The sequence below is a fragment of the Symphalangus syndactylus genome, chromosome 5, assembly GCF_028878055.3.
Source record: "Symphalangus syndactylus isolate Jambi chromosome 5, NHGRI_mSymSyn1-v2.1_pri, whole genome shotgun sequence".
Taxonomy (NCBI): Eukaryota; Metazoa; Chordata; class Mammalia; order Primates; family Hylobatidae; genus Symphalangus; species Symphalangus syndactylus.
This window is the reverse complement of record NC_072427.2, coordinates 36140791-36166752: the sequence shown is the minus strand read 5'-3', so window position 1 is coordinate 36166752 and position 25962 is coordinate 36140791. Positions and strand designations below refer to the sequence as shown.

The window sequence follows — 25962 nt, the reverse complement described above, 5'->3', positions numbered from 1 at the left end:
GTGTGGACGCATCTGCTGGCTGAACCCAACCTCATCAGAACTGCGGGGATTTCCGGGGTGATAAATCTTTATTTTCCAGGGTCGTCCTGAATGTGCTACTCTGCTGAACAAAACCATTTCTTCATGGGCTGTTTCTCTTAATTGGTTGGTGGTACTGCCTGCCCTTGGCAAAATCAGGAGGACAGTTGTCTTTGCAGCCTGCTCACTCCCTTTGGCCTGAGAAGCCCACCCAGTGTCCTCACAGTGCCCCAATTCCCCCAATCCTGGTACCTTGTATCAGGCTTTAGAATCCCCACCCCGGCCAATGCAGCCCCTCTCAACATCTCACTACATCTCCAAGAAGTTGCAGATAAAGATAAAATTCACAACAAAACCAAAAACTGAGCCTTGCAGGTACCAAGTGCCAGATTCAGATTGATGTCTTGGAACAGATAGCAGTCCCAAGGCAGGTGAAGCTGGACTGAGAAAAACGTAGTCACAATTCAGCTCACAGAGTTCCCTGACTCTCTTCATACACTGAGGACCGCTGTGTCTCTGGATACATCCCCCATGTCCTTTTCACCATCATGCCACTCTCTTTCTTTTTGATTATCCTTGCCAGAGATTTGTCTATTTCACTGGTCTGCTCAGGAAATAAGTTCCAGCATTTGTATCTCAACTCTTCTTCCTGTCTCTTATCTTTTTTCTCATAATTGTCACCTCTTTCTCCTTTCCCTTTGTATCCCAAGAGAGGTGGCCAATTTTTTCTCTACCTTGCTGATTTGTTTTTCTGGGTCATCAAGTCTATTTTTTATTACTTACTTCCAAAGTGGTTTTTAATTTAAATATTAAGATTTTAGTTACTCTGTAATTCTCCCATTTCTCACCTATCTCCCTTTTTATATTACATTGTTGCTTCATTTTGAAATGAAATATATATTATCTCCCTAAGACTTTCTGCTCCTTTTTCAAGTGAATGCTGTATCCTCTTCTATTGAGCTCCCTGGCAAGATGGGTACATGTTCTTCTCAGGTCTGCAGCTCAGGGCAGGTGTGAGGGCTCCCACTCAGCCTCTGGCTCCTGGTTTGTCTGGGCTGTGCTGACTTGGGAGCCTTAACCACTGCCTGAGCCTCTGGCACTAAGCTGCTGTGGGGTGAGGGTGTCTTCCCAGCATACTCTGGTTGTCATGGCTTCTCCCTTTGCCCCAGCTCCAGCCGGCTGGTGAGAAGGACACTTCCCCCAATACGTTGCCTACCTGCCCCTGCCTTTCCGTCTTCTGTAATCTATAGTTTCTGACTTGGTTGTAGACAGATGGTGCAAAGGATGAGGGGTGCTGTGATGGAGAGAGGTAATAAGATTTCCGCTTCAAAGGACAACTCTTAAGAGGCAGAGGGGAATGGCTGGGCTTGTTTCTGGTGGATCAGACACACGGACAGCCCAGATGGGAGCGTAGATGTGAAGCCCCTTCTTGTCTTTTCCAAGTAGGCCTCTGATGGAGGGTTTCTGATGGAGGTAGGCAGGTGAGATTGCTGGGTATTTGCCCCTTTGTCTACATTCCTGACATCCTTGTGAGAAGTTTTTTTTTTCTAGTCAAGAACTTTAATGAACTGTTTCCGACAACATAAAAAACACTGGTATAATATATACAAAATCATCATTTTATGTCAGGAGAAAATTTGACATGTCAACAACAGAACATGTCTGCCAACCTCCAAGTGGCTGGCATAGTACATCCACTCTGTGACAGGCCCACTGGGACTGTGGTGAACATGCCTGTACCTCAGTACAAAGTCCCCTTTCCCTGAGAAAGTACAGAAGGAGAGATGAAGAACGTGTACCCAAAAGGAAGAGGGAGAGGCTGGGTGCCCTGTGCCCCGAGCTCAGAACTTCAGGGGGATGACTGGCCAGTACTTGGGCTGCTTTTAGTCACAGTGCTTGTCAAAGCTCAGCTGCACCACAGCCTCCATGGCCTGGATCTCGGGGGCGCTGTCTCCATACAAACGCTCCATCTTGGCCTGGGACGCTGCTCACTAGGCCTCTCAGTTGGGGCCTCTACCAACCAGCGGGTGTTGCAGTACAGGTCGTGGTCAGCGTTCATGTAGCCGTCCAGGCTCTCTGCATCCAGCTGCTGTCACCACCGTCCTTCTCTGTGCATCTTGGTCTCTGCAGAGTACTGGCGGAGCTCTTTGGTGATTTCCATATTGCTCAGGTCACATTCTACCTCTGCATCTAACTCGATCTCCATCTCTTCCTCTTTGGACAAAGCTTGGTCTTCTCTTGTGGATGCCTGGATTCTACTGCTGTCATGTGGCTGCTGCCCAGACTCTCTGAAATGTAAAGAACTGCATGAGGAGTCCTGCCAGGTCACATGATGGCCACAGAAGGACTAAGGATATGCAGCCTGGTTATCGTAACAGCTTTGGGGAAGAAGTGCAGGAGGGAAGTACCACGGAAGACTGAAACAGGACTCCCCGGCCTTCCTGTAGGCATTGTGGTGGCTTTGCATCAAAGCCATTCCTTGATGATAATGTTGCCAGTATCTTGCATATACCGGATGAGAATACCAAGGCATGGTAGCTTTCAACGTTCATGCCTTCACCGCTGCTGTCTCTGATTGTGAAAGTCCAAGTGGGTGCCGAAACTCATGGGCTCTCAGCTTGCAGCTCCTGAGCAGTGGCCGAGCAAGGGCCTAGTTTTCCTTCCTTAGTGAGAAGTTTTAAAGACTCCCTGGTCACTCATTGTTTTGAGCTAGATGTCTCATGAATTAGCAGTTAGCACACACTTATTGCTTACCCCTCCCTCACATTCATTTATTCATCGTCTAAGAACAGCTCCTGATTGGACTTAGGGTCAAGCCCTCTCTTAGCCCAGGTGGCTTGGGTTGGGGTTCTTGAGGTAGAGCACATGACCCTGACCTAAGCCAATCATCGCTTCTCATTTCCCAGGCCAACAGCAATTAGTTCAGGGGTGGGCATGTTACCAGAGGCTGGTACAAGCAGAATGAAGTTCAGGACTTTTGTGGAAAGCAGGCTGAAGTCTCCCTGCTAGACTTGAACCCTCAGGCTTATGAAATGAGCCTTGGATGTTACCTTGAGTTTGAGAATAAAGCTGAGAACTGGAAAGAGGTCATATATTGGAGACAGCACAGAGCTCCTGATCCAGCCTTGCCTGAAGCTGGCCCTACCCTTTGATCTTTTAGTAATAGGAACTAATAAATTTTCTTTTATGTTTAAACACATTTGGGTCAGATTATAAGTTAACTGAAGTAGAATGAGTCCTCACTGATACAAGTATGATCAGCAAAAGAAAAAGACCAAATATGATAAGGAAGACATATTCCTTAATATTTATAGTTTGGAAGGCAAAGAGGTTAAAGGGGACCATGCTCATGTCCCCATGGAGTCCATGGAGTCACAGCCAAGCACTCCTGGAGGGATCTGGGTGCCAGCATCTCCAGCCAGCCCTGTGATAGAGATCTGAGGAGTTCCCCTTAGACCTTCTCAAGGAAATCCTTGATGCAATAAGATGCAAACTTGGGGAAGCTGTTCTCTCCAGACAGGGTACAACTTGAGGACAGAAATGGTTTCAAAATGTTTTGACATGTTCCTGAATGGCAGGTCTATGGGAGAACAGAACAGGGGCTATGGTACGTTTGAGGCTTTCTGGGACCCAGGGGTAGTGTCAGGGAAGCTTCCAAACTCTCCCTAGAGGCCAAGCCAGGGCTGCCTGAGAGGCTGGACAGTGGGCACTCAGGCCGCACTGGGCAGGGACACTAGCGTGTCATGCTTGTTGTCACACTTGGCTTATTTGTTGTCCTCCACCAGGAATTCGGTGGGGCAGGGGATTGCACACTGCACACATCACAGCTGCTCATCCAGGGCTCAGGGAGCACAGGTGTTGTGGCACTTGCTTCATCTTGAGTGGCACAGAGCACAGAGCATCCACTGTGGAGTGTGGAAACACCAAACCCTGAGTCACCACAGACTGTTGCCCTGGGCATAGAACCCCAGGTGAAGGCACTTAACACTGGTTATCCCTGTGCATCCAGGTAGCTAAATGGTGGCAAAAAACAACAACAACAACAACAAAAATAAAACAAAAAAAAAAGTTATAATGCAGTCAGGCTGGACTGAAATTCCTTCATATGCACTTAAATTCCTGCATATGCAAGTTTGCGTGTGTGTATGTTTTGGAGTCATGCCAGCTGTTGTCTTTCCTCATGTGACATTTGGTATCTTTTTTCTACAGCAGTGTTCCATTATGTTCCAGTTCTTGAAAGAGGCAGTGAGGCAACACGTGTACAATGAAATTTATTTGGGAAATGATTTATGTGTATTATAGTCCTCTCTTAGAGGATCACAAAGTACATTAGCATATCAAAGGCTCTGAGAAGTCCTGTAATAAAGGAGCCTGGTTGATTGAATGATTGTGGAACTCATTGTGGGTGGATCATTCCCATACTGGATGGAATGGGGTGTGACGCTGACTGTGCAGAGGGTGACTAGTCCCTGAAATGTAGATAGGGGCCACCTAGAGAATGGTGGAGCGTCGGGCATGGATGGGTGAACTGACCAACTGGGCTATGCATTTCAGCCCCAAAGCACTTAAAGCATAAGGTAGATTGTAAGATCCTGGAGTTCACCTGGCTTAAACACCTCCTTTCATAGAGAGGGACATCAAGGTCCGTAGAGAAGAACTGAGTTACTCATGATTACCAGTCAGAGCTCTTGGCTGCACCACATAGATGCCAACGTTGGATACCTAGGGAGAATGAGATTTGATGGAAGGATATGAGGAAGGCCACTGAACCCACTGGAAGACTGGAGAAACAGGTCCAGAAAACAAGCAGAAGCCAAGGGAAAGTGGGCTGCTGAGAGCATAGCCAGATCGTGCCACGAAATCTGATTAACCCACTTCAGCTAGGGCCCATGATGCATCAGAAATGGACCCATGGCTCTCTGTGTTCTTTCCCGTGGGTACAGGTGATTGGCTGAGCACAGACTGCATTCCCCTCCCTGGCTGTTAGGGTCTGGGAGAACAGGTGGGAGGCTTTTGTGGCTTCTGCAGCTGAAGCCTGGAGCCCGTCTCTCCCAACGACTCACACAGGAAGGAAGCCCCCGTTTGGTTGGGGGCAGAGTGAGGTTACAAAGCCCATCTCCTGTCTTGCAGTTCAGATCATGCAGCCAAGGGTACTCTTTTACATAAGTGTTTAAAATCTTGATTTAATCAGCAACATGGACCTTGCAGAGTTCCTGCTTCCGTGATAGAAGGATATGAACTATTTGAAACATTCGCATCTACTGCTCTCCTTGGGGATTCCTACCCTCCTTCCATTCTTCACTCATTGGCCTTATGGTAGAGTAACTACAGCAGAAATGCAGAGCAAGAGAGAAACAAATATGCAGCTTTCGAAACCCATGGCAGAGACAATAGTTTGAGAGTCTCAAAATCTTGCCTTTCGAGAATCCATGTCCTGACACACAGAACTCAGGAGGACTGGTGTATGGTTTGTTAAGCTACTTTTCCCACCTACCCAGTCTACATTAATGACTCCCTGAGCAAAGAAAAAAAAAAAAAGTCCTTAGAAGGAAAGAGAGTTAAATGCTGGCATGAATCTCTGGGAATGGTCCTACCTACACGTTCCATGTTCTCAAACTCTGAAGTTGAGGGGACGATAGAATCTCCAATAGTTTAGGGGATCAGAGAGAAGAGAGATAGGTGCCCCCACCCCGTGGGGAGGCTGGAAACTCCATAGAGAAGTCCCAGCATTCAGCGTCGTGAGGGACCAATAGATAGGCAGGAAGCAACCTCCAGGGGGTCCAGGCTGCGTCACAAGCCCTCATCCCCCCAGTGTTGTGTAGCGAACAACAGAATGTTTCTGAGTATATCTGACGGTCCCGACAGCCAGAAAACATGGAGGGCCTTGAGCCTGGGGCGGTGGGATGTGAGAGCAGATGCAGGTGTGGACCAAGGGCAGGAATGAGGACTCCCCACCAGTCCACAAGGGGTGGCCGCCGCCAAGGACCAGCTGGGCAATGGCCAGTCCAGTGGCGGCCAGGATGGACAGGTGACGGCAGAGAGCCAGGCATGCTCCCCCGGCTCTCTGTGATGTTTTCCCCACCTCAACTGAATGCACCCTCTGGGAGAAGGCGAGAAGGGGAAAGCCTTGAATCGACTTGAATGGCGGTCCTGATAAAAGTGGAATAGAGGATCAAGGGAGAAATTAGATTTTTCTTTTTTTAAAAAAAAATCTGAATGTGTGGCCTGTGACATTCATTCTGATATAATATAAACTGTAGTTTACACATAGAGTTAAAACTAGTCCACAATATTTTCTTTAGAAAGGTTGCAAGCACCTGTCTCCTGGAATTATTATCAAACACCATTTTACTTTGATTTTCCTTACCCACATCCTAGGTCAAAGTTAAAATGATCGGCAGCATGTTGGCAGTGATTTCCCATAAAATAGGGCTGGCACTACTGGTTGCCTCTGGGCCCAAGCCCAGCAGCCACTGAGTGCCCAGGAGCAGCCCCTGTCCCTTCTGAGGCTAGGCCTCCCCGGTTGCAGCCTCAATGAGTCACGCTTGTTCCTGGTTTGGTGATCGTAAACACTGGAGGAGATGATGCAGATGAGAGTCTTTTGAAAATCTTAAATCTCTGCCTGTGTCTGAGGGACTTCAGTCAAGCCTACCCTTGGGGCTCAGTCTCCTCATCTGTAAAATGACGTTACCTTTGCTGCCCTACTGACAGTGGTGGCAGCTTTCATGCATCCAGTGTCTACCACATTCGAGTACTTTCCACTTCCAGTCAGATCTTATTTCGTCTCCATGACAGCCCTGCTGAGGAAGTGCAGTCAGCCTTGGTTTACAGATGTGGAAACAGCTTCAACATAAGAAACCTGCCAAAGCTCAGACACATAATTAATTCATCAACTCTAAGACTCAGTAGATTGTAAGACACACAATTATTTTACAAACAACAAAAATAGAAAAAAGGGGCCGGGCGCGGTGGCTCACGCCTCTAATCCCAGCACTTTGGGAGGCCAAGGTGGTCAGATCACGAGGTGAGGAGATTGAGACCATCCTGGCTAACACGGTGAAACCCCGTCTCTACTAAAATTGCAAAAAATTAGCCGGGTGTGGTGGCGGGCGCCTGTAATCCCAGCTACTCGGGAGGCTGAGCTAGGAGAATGGCGTGAATCTGGGAGACGGAGCTTGCAGTGAGCCAAGATTACGCCACTGCACTCCAGCCTGAGCGACAGATAGAGATGCCATCTCAAAAAAAGAAAAAAAATAAAAAGCTGCCAATTATAACAGCAAGGTGTCACTGATTGCAAGACACATTCCGATTTCAGAGCTGTTAAAATGCATACAAAGGTGGGGCTTAGAATTTTTGGACTACTGAGTGGAACTGATGGTGAAGGTGGGTGTGATTCCAGGGCTGAGGGATTTCAAAGCTTGAGTTCTTTGTGTTGGGTCAAGTGGCCACCCAGAGAGCTGATGCATGCTGATGTGAGACTCCTACAAGCCATGGAACAAAACAGACTTATAAACATGAAATGTGTTGTGTTGACACAAGGAACCAAGCAGTCATGAGGAATGTGCCAATGGCTGGGATGGAGCAACCGCCTTGCTGAGTCTTGCAAAAGCAACCTCCCTAGATGAACTTTCAGCGGATTCTGGGTGGAATTCTGTCACAACACAGAAAACGGACTCCTTGCCATGGCGCTTTATGCAATCCCATCTTAGGAGCCAACTTGTCCAAGAATTGCTTGGCTTAACCCAGATCCAATTCACCTACAGAGAATCAACTCCAAAACAAGCATCCCAGGTTTGTTGCAGAGCTGATGAGCCTTCCAGTTGGTGAGACGGGCCAGGAAAAAATCCAAGAGACAACCTGGGTTCCCCAGTGGTTCTGCCTTGCCCAAGTCTGATGCTGCTGGAGCGTCCTGTGCCTGTCCCTTATCTGTCCCCTCTCTTTGGGTGGAGCAGGACCTGGCTTCCCTGGGGCTACTGTCTTGAATGGAGCATAACAAGCATGCACAGACCCTGTCCTGGAACCTGCCATTGCTGTGAGATTCCCCTCCCAAAATCACATCTGCCCTCAGATGGAGCCTGAGTAGACACAGTCATCTAGACCTTTAGTTACTCCTCACTGGGTGCCCACAACTGGTTTACCGCCTCTGAGTCTGGCCGATCCTTTCCTGGCTCCCTCATCTCCCCTACCAACTTCTCAGATGCTACCATCTGATGTAAGTTTCCATTACCGTTGCTGGCTGGGGCACACTAAGCATCACCAGCTCTAGCATCTTAGGAACTTTATTTCATCAGGGCTTCCTAACACTCTCTGAAGCAGGTGTTACTTTTATTTTTATTTATTTATTTTTTTGAGATGGAGTCTCACACTGTCGCCCAGGCTGGAGTGCAGTGGTGCGATCCCGGCTCACCGCAACCTCCACCTCCCAGGTTCAAGTGATTCTCCTGTCTCAGCCTCCTGAGTAGGTGGGATTACAGGGGCCCACCACCACATCCAGCTAATTTTTTGTATTTTTAGTAGAGTCGGCGTTTCACTATGTTGGCCAGGCTGGTATTGAACGCCTTACCTCATGATCCACCCACCTCGACTCCCAAAGTGCTGGGATTACAGGCCAGCCGAAGGGTGAGCCACCGCACCCAGCTGAAGCAGGTATTACTATCCTCATTTTAAAGATGGAAAACCTGAGGTTCAGAGAGGCCAATCACATGTTCAAACGACACAGCCAGCAAGTGAGAGAGCCTTCGCTAAGTCGTTATAGAGTGCTTAGAACAGTGGCTGGAACAGCATGAACACTCAATAAATACTTGTTAGATGACAGAAGGAAAACTGCCTTATGAAGATAGTGCTGAGAATTTCATCACGAACTAGTTATTATTTAATTTTATTCAACCGAGCACCTGCTTTTGAGCCCAGGGTAGACCTACAAAGGATATAGGTTCTAGGTAACCCAGGTTGTAACACATACACACACACACACACACACACACACACACACACACGCACACACACACACCTTCTTTAATGACCCGCCTGCAATTGATACACTGCTAAGTAGCATTTCTTGTACTAGGGAGATTGTATTTCCACACTAGCAGCAAATATGACCTTTGTGTCAGCTGCCAGCTGCTTATAATTCTGACAGATGCAAGCACATTTCTGGGAAGCTCTAGCCACTCAGGACCTTGCAGATCAACAGGCAACACTGGCGGCTTTGGTAAGATTGATCGGCCCGTGAGAATCCCATTTACAGCCCTAACGGAGCCTTGGTTTACCACGGCCTGGGCACTAATGACTTAGACAGCTCTGATCTAAATCTGTCAGCCAGGGCCGGTGGCGATATTAAAGAACACTCTATTTATACGAAGCAGCAATTAGAGGAATGCTCGCCAATGGGACACCTCTTCCAAGTAAATCCCCAGCCTTCCAAATGGTGTCATGCTCACGGTTATTTTAATCCGCTTGGAATTTCAGGGATATTAATGTGACGGGCCATCGCAGAGGATTAGCCAGGTTTATTTCTGCTGACATTTCAGAGAGCACACTCAGGTTCCCAAGCCGTGCCCGCACGCCTCCATGGCGCATCACTTGGGGAGCCAATCGAGGGAGGGAGAAGCAGCTGCAATGAGTGTGAACCTGTCTGCCTTCAGCCCTGCCTCCCATCTCTCCCTTCCTTCCCCTGCCTCCTCTGCCTTTCCTCCCCACTTCCCTCCAGGCCCCTTCAGTCTTTTCTCCCTCCCCATTCTAACTTTTTCTTCTTGTTCTCTCCAGGAAACAAGCTCGTGTATGGGGTTGCCAGATAAAATATAGGATGCCAGCTTAAATGTGAATTTCAGATAAACAAGGAAGAATTCTTTTTTTAGTGTAAGTCCCATGCATTTATGTTGGGACATACTTAGACACTAAAAAGTTCCTTTGTTGTTTACCTGAAATTCACATTTAATTGAGCATCTTCTATTTTTATTTGCTAAATCTGGCAATCCTACATAGGAAGAGTGAGTATAAAGTAGAGAGGCCACTGCTGGACGAAAAAAGTGTCCCACCTTGGTCTGCCAGTTAAATTTGTCCTCTGTCATTGTCACCTTGAGAGATTCCCCAGGCCCTGTGCATTCTGTTACTCAGCCCCTTACTTTCTGATTATTTTTTTCCCACTATACTGTGAGTCTTTTGAGGGCAAGGACCAAAGCTTATTTTTCTTTAGCTCTGACATCTGGGGTCAGAGAATAAATATTTATTGAATGAATGGATGAATAAAAGAATGGTTTACTCCAAAAAATGATTCTGTCATTTCTTAAAGTGTTTCTGGAATTCTTTTTAATCCAGTGATAAACCCCATTAGAAGAACAGCCCTTTCATCCTAGTTATAAATGTTGCCGTTGCTAGCTTTCAGGAAAGGTCTGAGAGGGGACTGGGTGGCCCTCTGGAGATATGCTGGCTGTTAACAGCTGCTATGAACATATTTGAATATTGTAGCTGCAAGTATGGCTGCATTGTTGCATACAGCAACTGAATATTAGTTCTGGAAACAGGTAAAATTATTATCACCCTGCCTGACATGTAAGCAAACTGAGACCCGCAGAGGCTAAGAAGTTTGCCTCTGGACACACAGCTAACAAGCAGCAGTGCCAGGTTTGAATCCAGGCAGGCTGGCTTGAGAATCCAGGCCATATTTCCTCTCCCAATGATCACTACCTTTATTAAGTACTTAACGTACCTGTGCTGCCAGGCACTGTCCTAAGCACTTTCTTTATATGCATGCAGTCCTCACAATTCTATGAAATACGTACTCTTATTATTCCCACTTTACCAATGAAGAAATTGAGCCAACCTGAGGCTTAGTTACTTGCCCAGGGTCATGCAGCTGGCAGGCAGAGGGGTCCGGATTGAACCCCTGGTTGCAGAGTTTGTGCCCCAACCCTCACTGGCATCCAGCAATGAGGTCAGGACCCTCATTCCCAGTTCCACAGAGCTTATATTGTGGGATTACAGGACTTGGCCCCTTGTTCATTCACCCAGCCGGTACCTAGAAAGCATTTGGGCCTTGTAAGGCTCTGACTGTGACAGATACTATAAGGGACAGAAAGGCGGATGGATCCCAGTTCCTACCTTCAAGTCACTTAGCAGAGGAGAGGAGATCTGCACCCCATCCATTCTCAAGTGCCAGCTTCTTATGCTGTCTCCAGAAAGTGTCATCTTCACCTCTTTGCTCCTCTACACTCCCGGCCCCAGCCTAGTTAGGAACCAGGTTGGCTCTTATATATACTATTACAATAGGCTCCTAACAGTGTCCTGGTCTCTCCAATCCATCTTCCACCTCCTATCCCCCACATCAGGCCATAGTAACCTCCTCTCCTGCTCAGAATCCTTCAACACTGCCCTAATGCGTTTTGACAATTTTCAAACGCACCTTTTACTAGTATGTCATCTCCACGTGCCCTGCCTCCTCATGCCCACAGCATGGGAAACAGATGTGAGTGGAGCTGTGCCAGTTGCAAAGGAGGGGGTGCCCTGAACGCTGCGGCCCTGCTCCTCATCCTACAGCCCCGCCCCTCACCCTGCAGTCCCGCCTCTTTCCCCGCAGCCCCGCCTCTTTCGCCGCAGCCCCGCCCCCACCCTACATCCCCGCCTCTTTCCCTGCAGCCCGGCGCCTCGCCATGGCTTCCTGCCTCTTTCCCTGCAGCTTACCTGGCCATTGTATGGAAACCCAGTGCTCCAGGAAGCAGGGTCACAGCCAATGGCCTGGACAGTCAGGACTGTACTCCATAACCTGGCCTCACTGCTATTTGTGGTTTGGTTCTAAACTGCAGGATCCCTCAATTTACTCTGCAAAGTCCTGTACTCCAGCCCCAAATTACTTCATGTCCCCTGTGTTAGCTTAAGAGTTTCCAGCAGTGGGGTCTGGGTTTGTATTTCTCAAGAGCCCAGCTCTCCCCTTAGGTTGGTGGTATCACCTGGCACCCTACAGAGGACGCTGCCAAGGTTGGAGACAGCGCTCAAGAGGCCGGCTGGGAGGCAAGAGTCCGGGGAGGAAGGTGGAAGCCAGGGACGAGAGCAGTGACTTTGGGGTGTCATGGAGGGACAACATCAGAGGCAGATAAAACTGGCATGCTGGATATAAGGCACAATGAAGATGAAGTCCCAAGACAGGGTACAGGCAGGGGTGGGCCGTGCCATAAACTGAACTATGGGGGAAAAAAAAAAACACTTTCAACAACCTTGAGAAGGGGAATAGTCTGAGTTCTGTCCACCACGAAATCTGTTTACCTGCTTCTGGGTAACTTTGAGAGTAAGAATTTGATTTCAACACCTTCCTCTGGCAGACCATTTTGGTCACAGCCCAGGGCCCATGCCTGGGTGTCCTCTGTTAGCTGCAAAATATGGGAAGCCTCAAGGACACCCCTCCCCCAGGAATCGTGTCCCCCTGGAGATGGGGAGCATGCAGGGAGGATGACTGGGGAGGCTCAGGGCTTTAGTACTCATCCCAGACTCTGAGCAGTGGAATGAATTTCAGCCCTCCTGCCCTCCTCTACCACATGATTTGCGGTTGGGCTTAGACCAGACTGGCCTGCAGGGTGGGGCACCATGCCTACCCTTAGACAGGTATGGCGAAAGGCAGTGTGGAGAAGGCCCAGCCCCCGCTGTGTGCCCAGCACCAGATGGGCACTTAGCCCGTGGTCATGTTGCATGGTCACACCAAGCCTGGGAGGTGGGAATTATTGTCTTTATTGTAGAACTGAGCTACCTGACCCTCAAAGAGATAAAGGAACTCGCTCAGGTAGCAGGGCAAGTAATGACTGGCACCTGGCTTTGCCTGGTTGTGGCTTCAGCTCTCAGTTTACCCTTCCCTCCCCACATGTATACCCACTATCCTCTGCTCCATCAGTCCTCTCTAAATTAGCTCTCTCTGGCCCCCAGGCATTTGCAGATTCAGCTCTCTGGCCTTTCCACTCAGGCATTGCTTCCTGCAAGAAACCTTCCAGGATCCCCAGGCTGACAGCTCCCCCTCCTCTACACTCTTGCATTGCCAGGCATGAGTGATTTGATTATAATTGCCTGGTGACTTGGCCTGCCCCACTGCATCTCAATGTCTTTCCCTTTCCCATATCCCCAGACCTAACACCTTCCCAGCACACAGTAGGTGCTCTATCTGTGTTTGTCCAGTGAGTGTCTCCAAAGCCTGTGTTCCTCCTCTGTACATTGAGGCTCACAGCAGCGTGGTAGACAGTGAGGAAGAGCCTCTGGACAGAGTCCTGGGTCACCTCTATGAAAATCCAGGCCTTGCAGAGTGAGAATCTCTTGGTTATCTGTGACTTGGCTGAGACTGGGGTGCTGGGAACCCCATGATAGCCCATCTGGACATGTGGAAATGTAGAAGTTAGAGGTTTTTATTGCTCTCTTATGAGTCTCTAGACAATTCCCTCTAGAAATGACAGACCACAGCAAGAACCCAGGTGTGTCCAGAGCTTGGCAAGGGACCAAGAGGGATGCAGGCGTAGCTCCATGACTAGCTGCTTGGCCCAATGTTGAGCCAGGAGGAGGCTGACAGGGGCTCTGACTCCCCATCCTGAAGACCTGCTCATAACCCTCCCCAGCTTTGCTCCTTGGACAAAGCCCTGCTTCCTCTGGAGTGGGCCATGGAGGGCATGGTGAATATTTGAACTCCATCTAAACCCAGCTGAGTGCGTGTGTACATGGGGTCTGGAGGCTGCTGATGGAGAAAGCGCTGGATGTGCATGACAGGACCAGGTTCAAGGCTGAGAGCTGCCTCTTCCTTGTCAGGCATTTGTGAGCAACTCTTGACTCTCCAAGTCTTAGTTTGCTCACCTATGAAATGGGAAACATAATACCAGAGTCATAAAGAAGGTTATGGAAGAGGGGAATTTAGAAAGTGTTTGGGTAATTCAACCAGACTGCCAAGAAAGTTACTCTGACTATATTAGGGAGTTTAAATAAACGTGGACTCTCTCAACTGAGGGGTCCCTGACCTTGGCATCAAGAATATACACAAATGTGGACTTGATCCCTGCTTTCAGAGGTCTACAGTCTTGCAAGGGAGTCACAACTCACACAGATCCACAATCTCAGGAACATTTCCAGCGTGACGTGCTGAGCCAAGAAAGTGCAGAGGGGGCGAGGCCAGGTGCCAGAAACAGTCAGTGGGTGCCTGAGGGAGGCAGAAGGGGCCTGGCTAATTCTTGAAGGAGAGGCAGGACTGGAGGTAGCAGAGTCCTCTCAGCCAGCAGCTTGAGGACCAATTCTGGGAGGTGGGACCAGACTTGCTCTGAGAGGGACCTGGATAGCAGAGAGGCTGTTAGCTGTCAGTAGGAAACTATTTTCCATTTCTAGAAATTTTGTAGGGAATGGAGGATGGGGAGTTGGGAAGCAAAGCCAAGGCCCCTCAATTCTACACAGGCCTCAGGAAGTGAGCCTGCACCTGTCTGCCTTCCAGACTGCAGGCCAGAAGGAAATACGTTCAGGCAGCTTTGAAGCCAGGTCCCCATGTCTGTCAACCCCTGCTGCCTTGCCCAGAAAAGCCCCTGCTTTCCTGTGGTGGCAGTGTGGCCTATTCAATGCTGTCTAGGGTGTCAACACTCACTGATTTTCCATCCACTAGAACAAACAAATGTTCTGAAGGACAGAGAACACCCTTCCTCTCCAAGACTTTCTGATCGTCTGGCTTGATTTAATTTCCTGGTGTGTATATTTTTAATGTACTCATGAGAGAGCTTGTTGACTCTTTTACTTTTGGAGTGGATGCTTCCATTCAGAAAAAAATGGGGTTGGTATCCCTTCTCCTCACTCTAAACCTTTGCAAAAGGTAGTGCAGCAGGGCCATGGTAGGGGCTCACCTGCTGGGTCCAGGGCAGAGCAGCAGATGTGGCTGTTGCAGTGGGCACGTGGGCCACAAACCCGGATGTGGGGCCCCTGTAGGCCTGAGAGAGTTGACACCTCATGAGGCCACTAAGATTTCATGTGTCTCGTCTTCAACCAAGGGCAGGTATTTCTCCTTCTTCCTCAGTTTCCCTCTTGCTGTCCCCTTCCTTACACCCCCCATCCCACATAAGAGGTGTTCACTGCAGGAGGGAGCTCTGCTCCGAGTGTCGGCTTGGCTCGAGAGAAGGCGCCAAGCAACAGGTTCAAGGGGTCCCTGGCTGCATAGCTGGCTTCCTTTTGAAATTCTTTAGCTTGAGAATGTCCTTAATAAAACCAGACTAGGATTGGAGCACAACTCTTAAGTAACACTTAGCTCATGAGTGAAACCAGACAGCATGTAACACTATTGGTTCCACGTGGGGAATCTGGTTTTTAAATCAATTTGGAATTCCATTTGGGTGGAAAGCTGGGCTCCACCTTTGTGACAGAGATCATGGGTGGGTTGGCCAGTGGGGGCTGGGAATTCCAGTTATGACAGAGATAGGGAGCTGCCGTAGGGGTGGAAAAGCCAGCAGGAGCACACAGCAAACAGGGAAATGGATATAGAAATCATTTGGAAAATCACATTATGGGACAGGGTCAAGCCAACCTGGGTTCAAATCCCAGCACAGACCCTGAAAAGCAAACTATTTACTGTATCTGAGCTTTGAGACAGTAAATAGCCTCTTTTGAGGCTTCTTCAAAGAAAGAAAAAGAAAAGAAAAGAAATAAAAGAAGGAAGGAAGGAGGGAGGAGGGAGGGAGGGAGGGAGGGAAGAAAGGTTGATTCTTAGCCCTTTTAGGCTGCTATAACAAAATAACTAAACAGGATAGCTTATAAACAACAGAAATTTATTTCTCACAGTCTAGAGGCTGAAAAATCCCAAGGTCCAGGTGGATTGGTGTCTGGTAAGGGCCTGCTTCTGGCTCTCAGGTGGTGCCTCTTTGCTATATCCTCACATAATGGAAGGGATGAGGGTCTCTCTGGTGTCCGTTTAATCAGGGCACTAATCCAATTCACCAGGGCTCCACCTTCATAACCTAATCACCTTTCAAATACCACCTCCTAATATCATCATCTTGGGGGTTAGGATTTCAACACATGAATTTTAGGGGGACAAAAACATTCAGACCATGGAAGGAAGGAAGGGAGGGAAAACATGCACCCTTCTCCAACACTACATGTTTTATTTAAAGTTGTATCATTAATTCCTGGCAGGGTGAGAGAGCGGGAATGATACACCTATGGTCAATCATTGTTAATTTGTATTGCATCTACTTATAAAGCTTCACGTTAGTTAAATACCCATTATCTTAGAACCCTAGAACAGGCCTCTTTATCTGCTGGACCTCCATTTCACCGTCTGACAAAAGTAAATAATAAACAAAGTCGCTTTTTCTCAAGAGTCCACAGGGCGGAAAAGAAAGAGCATGTGTGGGCCGGGCGCGGTGGCTCATGCATGTAATCCCAGCACTTTGGGAAGCCAAGGCAGGCAGATCACGAGGTCAGGAGATCGAGACCATCTTGGCAAACATGGTGAAACCTTGCCTCCACTAAAATACAAAAATATTAGCTGAGTGTGGTGGCATGTGCCTGTAGTCCCAGCTACTCAGGAGGCTGAGGCAGGGGAGTAGCTTGAACCCGGGAGGCAGAGGTTGCAGTGAGCCAAGATCTTGCCACTGAACTCCAGCCTGGTGACAGAGCAAGACTCCATCTCAAAAAAAAAAAAAAAAAAAAAAAAAAAAAAAAAAAAAAAAGTGCAGGTGTGTCAGATTCTATAGCCAAATCAAATCAAGACCGAATGCCAGCCAACGGTATGAACTGAGAACTGGTTTCCTCGTTCAGTCATTCCACTGGATGGCTAGGAAGTATTCCTTGAGCCCCCTTCATCTCAGTTTTCTCACCTGTAGAGTGGGTTTTCACCAAGGTCCTGCACCGAGGTTGAGAGGATTCTATATGGCAACGTAAATGAAAGGGGGCAGGGTAATGACATCTCTTCAGCAGCCTGCCAGGCATGCCCAGAGCACAGCTAACGAGGGAGGGGAGCAGAGCACATTCTAAGAAGATTGGTAAGTGGCCTACTGTGTGTTCTCTGGGAACTGCTTTCTGGGCTCGTTAGTGAAGAGAATGGATAGCGGAGTCAAACAGGAGAGTTTAGAGCCCTACTTTGCCTCTAACGACCACTTTGGACAAGTCTCCTAATCCCTCTGAGCCTTAGTTTCCCCATCCATGAAGTATCTCTGTGTTGTAGGCACACTTAGAATGAGGCCAGGCATGTAATAAGCACCCAACGGCTGACTAGCTGCTGCCCCACCACTGCTCCGAATCACATGTAACCAGAAATTCAGAGTCAATATAAGGAAGAAAGACTGTCTCCTGCTTGTTTTAGATTTGGCTGCAAGTGATTCAATGAAGCGCACGACACCATCCCTTGGCACAGTTTAGAGAACACGGTGAAATTTTAAATGAAGTTTGGCTAAAGACAGTGATTAACTGCTCACGCAGGCCCTTCTTTCTTTCTTCCTCGAAAGCCACAAAAATCTAGCCAACTAGATGAAATTGTCATTATGTTGCATTGATACCCAACTCTGTTCCCATTAAATGCATTCATTAGCTAGTAAAAGTTCAATAAAGCCCCTTTTGATAGCTACTCACTTCTGCCCCCTCTCTACTTTCCCCATCAAAAGACCCTCCCAAGTTTCCGTGCAGTCATCAAAGCCCTCCACCAGTTTCTGCCCAAACCATTACTTCTGAGGCTGGAGCTCCTGCAGAATGGAGAAACTGCCTTTAGAAAGATATAAATAGGGCCAATTTAGACATCTTTCTTGCCATGGTTCCACCGAGGACTGAAGGACAAAATGAAGAGATTCCTGAGACTTTCTTTAAATGTTACTTCAACTCTAGCTAGCTCCTCTTTGACAGCAAATGGATTTCAATTATGCCAAGCCTGTGAGCAGGAAACATGGAATTTATGCCTTAAATTTCCCCCACTCACCAGTGATTCAGGTTTGTTTATGCTGCCAACAAATCTTTGCGCTTGTGACGTTAAGGCACAGGGCGCCATGGTTTGATTTCTCATAGAAAAGCTCCCCATTCAGGGCAGCTTTCCAGGTGTGCTCTAGCACAAAGGCTTTGATTTCTCATTGAAGCCCAGAGTCAATCATACAGCTTTTGAGGTCCCTTCTGCCTGCCATGTTCTGCCCCACTCTGCCTGAATGCAGTGTCGCTGCAGGGGAAGCCTGTGGAGGTCAACAGCAGAACCACTGGGCCACTAGCTAGCTGAGGTGGCTGTGGATGGGGCCTCACCTGCTTCACAGGATTGCTTTGGGGATGAAATGGAAGGTGAATTTCCTAGGAGCTATGTGGCTCTACACAGATGAAAGCCGTCACTGTTATCTGGCTTTCTGTCTGGTTCTGCCTGCTTGCTTCTTTGATGTTTTAGTCTGGATCACAGCTGATGTTCATACTAGAAACTTCTAGAATGTTTTTTCTGCCCAAAGGTCTAAATATTAATTTCTGTTACCTATAGTTTTTCCAGGAGGATTTGCTTGTGCTTATCTGCATAGTGAGCCCCAAGATTCTATGGGAATGAACTTAAAAAGCTTCTGGCGAGGCTGGGAGCCCCTGGAGAACCAGACCATGAAGAAGGAAGCCCCTCCATCTTCTAAAGAAGGTTGAGAGGTCCCCAGTTTACAGTGATGCAGTTAGTATCACTGTAACTAAGAATTGGGTCAATTATATTAAAACACAGAATTCAGCGGTCTTAATCTGATTTCTGTTCTGGAAGCAATGATTATATATGCTGAGCCCTTAGCTAAGAAGACCTTTATGTTTCCCTGAAAAAACTTGGGTAATAGGCCAGGTGCGGTGGCTCATGCCTGTAATCCCTGCAGTTTGGGAGGCTGAGGCAGGCAGATCACCTGAGGCCAGGAGTTTGAGACCAGCCTGGTCAACATGGAGAAATCCCGTCTCTACTAAAAATACAAAAATTAGCTGGCCGTGCTGGTGGGAGGCTGTAATCCCAGCTACCCGGGAGGCTGAGGCAGGAGAATCACTTGAAGCTGGGAGGTAGAGAACCCGCGATGCAGTGAGCCTAGATCGTACCACTGCATTCCAGCGTGGGCAATAGAGTGAGACTCTGTCTCAAAAACAAACAAACAAACAAACAAAAAACAAAAACAAAAATGTGGGTAATAATGGCAGTAGATGAGCCTCATGTCCTTCTGGAGAAATAACTAGAATGTGGAGAAAACCCTGACCCTCCGATCCCACTGCTGCATAATGGGTATGCTTGACAACCTTTCTAGAACCTTTCTGGGTTGAAAGTAAGAGTTGTGGAAAAAAAAAAAAAAAACCACTACTAAAGTTAAAAATGGCTAATAATTTACACATTATGAGATATAGGTTATTTAATCTTCACAAAAGCCCTGTGAAATAGTCATTTTTAGCCTCGTTGTGCCCAAGCTGAGAGGAGGAAACGGCAACTGAGAGCATTCCATGCCGCCGGCTGTGTGATCCAATTGGTTGTCTTTGTGGCATCAAGGATCCAGCTGGGCTCCCTGCTGTGTAGGGCTGAGCCTTGGGAAATACAAACACACATGCCTTCATCCAAGAGCGGAGGTAGAGGGTCAGGCATGGAGGCCAAGCCACTATTCGCTCTATTTGCGTGAACCTGAGACTGTAGTGGTTCAGGAATGTGCTTGTCAGCTTTCCTGATGCCTGACGTGGACCAACAATCCAGTCTCAGCCCTAGACATGGGCCACCTGGGAGGGAGGCAGAAAGGAAGAAATGGGGTTGTTTTAGTAACCACGTGACCAAATAGGGGGCCCCTAGGCTGGCCCTCCCACTGATGGTGGGAAAGTGACGGAATCTCTCCTCTCAAAAGCTGTTAATGGCTTGCAGTTGCCTATGATACGAAGTCTGCACATCTTAGCTGTTTTTGAGCTAGATCTGATTCTTACCTGATTCTACCTTTCTGTTTGCAGATGTGGAAACTGAGGTCCAGAAAGAGATGTGTCAAAAGATAACAGAAAAGAAGGCATCAGACTAGGTCTCTGGTCCCGAACTCAGGGCTATTCAGATGCTGCTCTATCCGATCCTTGGCCCTGGCCTACAAGACCCTAACTGACCAGTCAAGGCCCATGCACTGCACATTTCCTCAGGCACAGGGCTGTGTGCGTCTCTATGTCCCCAACGGCTGCCCAGCACAGGGGTGACACCCTGGGCGCCATACATGCTTACTGAATGGATGGATGGATCTGACTTGGGAAAATGTCTCTTCCCTCAGCAGCTTCCTTCACGTGCGTGTCCAGGGACATGGCTTCTTCTCTGGGACCATGTCCAGGGACCAACCAGCTCGAGGGCTAGGAGGGCTGGTGGTCACCTAGGACTGGTGGGGAAGGGTGGTTAGCAGGGAGGAAGCAGGGGTGGAAAACCTCCAGGGCATTAAGCTTGTTTTCCCACTTAGACTAGAGGCTCCTTGAGGACAGGGGCCAGGTCTTCTCCCGCCATGGTCCTCAGACACAGGGCTCCAACCTGAGATACTTCACAGACATCTGGGTTTGGAAGTGGACCAAGTCCAGACCTCCAGAACACCAGCTTCCAGGAGCCTCTGGACTGAGTCCATGTGTTGTTGTAGGTGACAGCCTTCGAGCTCCATCTGAGGGACATGGACTCAAACCTGGCTTCTGCTGCTTTGTAGGTCTCTGACTCAGGACAATCATGTGGCCTTTCTGAGCCTCAGTCTCCATCTCTCTGTCTGTCAGATGAGGCTGACTGGCTGCCCTGCAGGGCTGTATGGGTTGGAGGGGATGGTGCACCATGTCTAGCACAGCCCCTGGCGGGACCGAGTGTCCTGTGGCAGCAGAGTGGGGTGCCTGCAGGCCATGGCCTCCCCTGGGCTTGCTGCCTCCAGTCTGGGTGCTACTGGGGCTTGGGCCTGAGCGAGGCAAGGAGATGCGGCAAGGCCAGGGACCCCAGCACCCCAAACTCCTGCCTTTACTGTGAAGACAACACTTCACTGAGGGAACTAAGGCTTTCCCAAGAACCCTGCCTCGTAGGACCTTAGCTCTTCCGGAGGCCCTGACACTGGGCTGCACTGTGGGCATGGGGGGCATCCCCAGAGGTCTTGCCCTTGGAAAGCAAGAGATGAGGAAAGTGGACCTCCTCCAACCCCGATCAGACACATGTCCCATGAAGGGTGAAGGATGAGAGCACATCTGAGTGGCACTAGGGTGGGGACCACACTGGGATGCTTTGGAATATGTCATGATGCAGTGGAAACATGGTCAATATCCAGAAACTTGGGTTCAAGTCATTTCTGCATCGATTCAGCTCTGTGGCCTTGAATAAGTAACTTAAAACCCCTCTAGACTCAGTTCTCCAGTCTGCAAAACGACAGGCTGGACGAGAGCACTGGTTTTCAAAGGTGGGGTGTGTGCAGCGGCAGAATGCTTTGAAACTCACCAGGAACAGAAGCTATATACCACCGAATGCTAGGAGGGCGCAGGACCTCAGTGTGGCATCCCCTTGGGCTCTCACAAGGGCTGCCCCTGGGAACTCAGTTTGCAAACCTCCGGAGTAGAGGCCCTTTAAGGTCCTGGTCAGCTCCAAACATCCCCAAATTCCTGAGTCTTCCACCAGGGATGGTACAAGCAGTGGTGCCTGAAGCAGCAGCCTTCACAGTGCCTTGTGTTCTTTCCTTAGCTCTGGGTATCAAGTAGTGCTCTTTGGGTGCAAATAACGGAAATGGACTCGGTGACTTAAGGCAGAGGGAGGACTCAGAGAAGGAATCTTGGGCATCTACAGAATAGAAGCAGAGCAGAATTTCTGGATCTACGTAGCTTTGGAGACCTCAGAAGATGGAGTTGGTGGGACGTCTCTCTGGAGTGTCCAGTCCAGGTATACCCGGACTCCAAATAGCCATCAATCTCTGTGGCTCTCATTTCAGTTTCAAATCTGCACAAGAGACACTGTGATTGGTCCAGCTTAGGTCACGTGTCTATTCCTGGCCCAACCAGGTTTAGCAGGGCTGCAGGATGCCACTTGCATATCTTGGGAGGAGTCCAGAGAAAGGGAAGGCCTGTTTCGTGGCAACATATTGATGTCTAATACGTCTTGCCTCTCCAGTTATGTTGTCCATTCCCGGAAAATGCAAGCTGTGACTGACGTTTTTATATCTTAAATCCGTCTCCCAGAGCAAAGCAAATTGCTTCGACCCCAAAATATACGCACAGGAGCCCTAGATATTTGGTAAGGGGATGTGAGAGCTTTTCTTTCTCTGTTTCCATAACTGCAAAAACCTACAACTTAAGGTATTATACGGGCAGAGCAATGTAATCTATTTTATAGACAGACCAGTCAAAACATACATCTTACTGGTCCTGGGAGTCAGTGTAAAAAATCTGTGTGTGGCTTTGAATGAGGGGGAAGGTGTGTGTGTGTGTGTGTGTGTGTGTGTGTGATGTCTTCAAAACCCATAAACACATCCAGACAGTCATGGGCACCGATAAAGGAAATCACACTTATTATTTGAATGTATGCCACTTGGAGATGTTCTTCATTATTAATAATAATTAATAAATAAATGGTTCAGAGAGTTCTAATTTTCTCTTGCTATCAGAAATTAGCATATTTTTTCAGTTTTCCTAAATTGCTACCTTTTTGATAATGTGTATATAATTACTGATTCCACCCAAACTCACTCTTTGTTCGGCTGACTGACTTTGCCTGCATGCTGTCAGATGCTGGTGAGGTTTTTTAAAGAACTGTTATGATTGATGTAATTAAACCAAGATAAGACGTACATTTTGCTTTTTCTCCCCTTTTCTTTTCTTCTTCCCCTCCCCACCACAGCAGAGCTGAGGGAGAGGGAGAGAGACAGAGAGAAAGAGAGAGAGAGAGAGAATGAGAATTAGTTGTCTCTGATTTGTTGGAGGTGCTTTACCAGAATGCACAGTATCTGCATTTTGCTCAAAGAACTTAATAAAACACCCACAGCAAACTTCAGGCTGCATTGTTCTCGTCAATTACTGGTGCGGCCTCGGGTTTCTCCTCGTTAATTGCTGCGAGCAGGGAAGCTTTACTCAGTGCGCAGTGTACCCAAGCATGTATGGAGTTTAATGAATCATACTAACTCTGCACTCCAAGCAATTAGGTAAATCTAGCTGTTAGTTAGTGAGGCATAAAATAAATTTAATCTCTCTTCTAAAAAATCAATTATAGTGCTGTAATGTATAATTCAATTTGGGTCATGCTACATAAATTTTCTGTTTTTAGTATGTTTTTAAACTGGTTGTTATTCGATTTTGCAAGCTCCGTGTGTGTGTGTGTGCATGGTGTGTGTGTGAGTGTGTGTGTGTGTGTGTGTATAAAGACTGCAGGATGAGGGAAAGGGACAATTCCAAGAAAGTCTGAATTTATTAAGGAAACTGTGCCTGGAAGGGTCTTCGTCCATTTGATTCTGTAAGCCTTACTTGAGCTCCTACTGTGTGTGTACTAGCTTCATGGAAGATAGAAGATGCAAAACACTACTGCCTTCAAGGAGCTTATGGTCTAATTGATAGTGCAAGACCTAACCAAGTAGAAAATTAGAAAATAATCAGGAGAGGACAGACATAGTTAATACACAGATATTGTATTGTGAAATACACAGATATTGTATTGTGAAATACACAGATATTGTGAAACTGGAGGGGACAGACACAGGTAATACACAGATATTGGAGAAATAATTGGGGCTTTCAAATCTGGACACTTGGGCTCCATTTCAAACTCTGCTACTGACTAGCTGTGTGACCTAATGCAAATGACAACCTGTCAGAGCCTTAGTTTCCTCATCTGTAAAATGGGTTCCATAATTCCTTTCTCCCTGTGCTTTTGAGATTGATTGGTGTGATACTGGCTGGGAGCACACCCTTTTGACTGGAGAGGAGTGGATGGCATTGTCTGACATCCCCAACTCCCAGTAAGCACCTGGAGGGTGAGGACCATGTTTTTCCTTCTCCTGCTTTGTTCTTGGCACATGGCCCTGGCCCAGTGTGCAGAGAGAATGCTCCAGATATAGAAACGATGGCATGAAAAGTGAATCATACAGGTCTGGATGGGCCAGAGAGGGGACAATTGAAGAGTTAACCAATAATAGGCAATTTACCCAGGGCCACTTTGCATCAGGTTCTCTGTTCATACTTTATAATGCATCATCTCTGATCCTCAGAATAGCCCTGTGTGGATCTTCCTAGATGCAGGTGAGGAAGCTGATGCTCACTGAGGTTAAGCCACTTGCCCAGGGCCACACAGTGAGGAGGAGATATAATGGAATTTGAACTCAGGTCTGCTTGTTCTCTTTACCCTGCCTTGCTTGCCCCACACGGATGATAGGCAGGGTTAGGAAAGATGAGAGAAGGCCGGAAGGAGTCTGGAATTCACACCAAAGAGGTTCTGCTAAGATTCTGAGCCCAGAAACTCCCTCCCAAGGAAGCCTCCAGAAAGCTTTTCATCCCCCTGCCCCACCACTCCCGCCTCCATCTGCCCATTTGATTTTGTTAATGGAATTCTTAGGAAAAATTACACACCGTTACATTTCCCTGCTAATCTCCCAGCAACAGCCATGGTACCGAACATTATTAAAATAGTTAAGACTCCATCCCAGCTGTCTCTTTTCAATTTTCTTGCTTCCAGGGGGTGCTCAGCAAAGCGGTGAGCAGGCTTACCTACTGAGAGCTTCTGCATCGCCAGGCTAGCACAGGGATCGAAGCCAGAGCTCCTGAGACCACCAGGGCCACTTGGCGTGTGCACAAGCATGTGCAATGTGGGGGCCAGGGAGAGTGGACAAAGGTCTAGGGATTGCAGAGAAATCCGATTCTCAAACAGGGTTCTGCCAGTCTGCTGGGAGGCCCTGGGCAATCCCCTTCCCTCTCCAGGCCTCAGTTATCTCAAACTACCTGCTGGTTCCATTGCCAGCTCTGAGTCTCTCTCTGCATGTGTTCTTTGTGACTCTAAGAACACACTTGCCCCTGGCTGCGTCTGAAAATGGAGGCTCTGGGGTGCACGCGGCGTTACTATCTAATAAGCCGTGAGCTGCGCAGCACCATCAGTTGACTCACTTTGCAGAGCCTATGGGTCATTAAAAAAAAATCTAAACTAGTGCTAGTGAAGTAGCTTCCACAAAATGATTCCCATCACAAAATAAGCCTTTAATTAGCAGAACATCTCACCCAGCTGAAGCACGACTTTCACAGACATATACCCAGTGATGTTAATTATGAAATGAATTTGCACATGCATGATTTATGGGTCTTTGACTTTAAAGAGAAAAAAAATTGGCTGCCTCCTTTACTTATGCTTTCTGCCCTCTGAGAGAATTCACAAGAGAGAGATACCATGGACGGTTTCAGTGTTTCTTGGAAGCTTAACGTCCCTTTCAGTGACTTTTGTGCTTTGCTTACATCAATCAGCTAAATATTTATTGAATTCTCAATTGCCCAGCACAGAGTCAGGGGCTGGAGAAAATGGAGATTCAGGATGAGTCACAGTTCTGGTGCTATGTTTAGATGAATTATGTCACCTGGAGGGATCTTGCAGAACACAGGGTCTACCTTCCCAATTTTGCAGAGAAGGAAACTGAGGCCAGGAAGGAGACTAACTCCCTCAGAATAGTGCAGTGACTCAGGGTTGGTGGCCCAACTCTGGCCTCATGTCCCAGCTGCGTGTTTCCATTATACCCCAACCAACAACAACAGCAGCATGCTAGGGCCCAGAGCAATAAGGAGGTTTTTGTTTTTGTTTTTTTCTAGTGACGGGAGTCTTGCTCTGTTGCCCAGCCTGGAGGGCAATGGCGCAATCTCGGCTCACTGCAACCTCCGCCTCTTGGGCTCAAGCGATTCTCCTGCCTCAACCTCCCAAGTAGCTGGGACTACAGGGATGGGCCACCACGCCCAGCTAATTTTTGTATTTTTAGTAGAGATGGGATTTCGCCATGTTGGCCAGGCTGATCTCAAACTCCTGATCTCAGGTGATCTACCCGCCTCGGCCTCCCA

The 25962-nt window shown here is 48.0% G+C and overlaps 1 pseudogene; it reads right to left on the bottom strand.

The window, feature by feature from the left end:
- Window positions 1-1692: 1692 nt before the first annotated feature.
- LOC129481552 (gem-associated protein 8-like) lies at window positions 1693-8287 on the bottom strand (annotated as a pseudogene).
- Between the last annotated feature and the right edge of the window lie 17675 nt (window positions 8288-25962).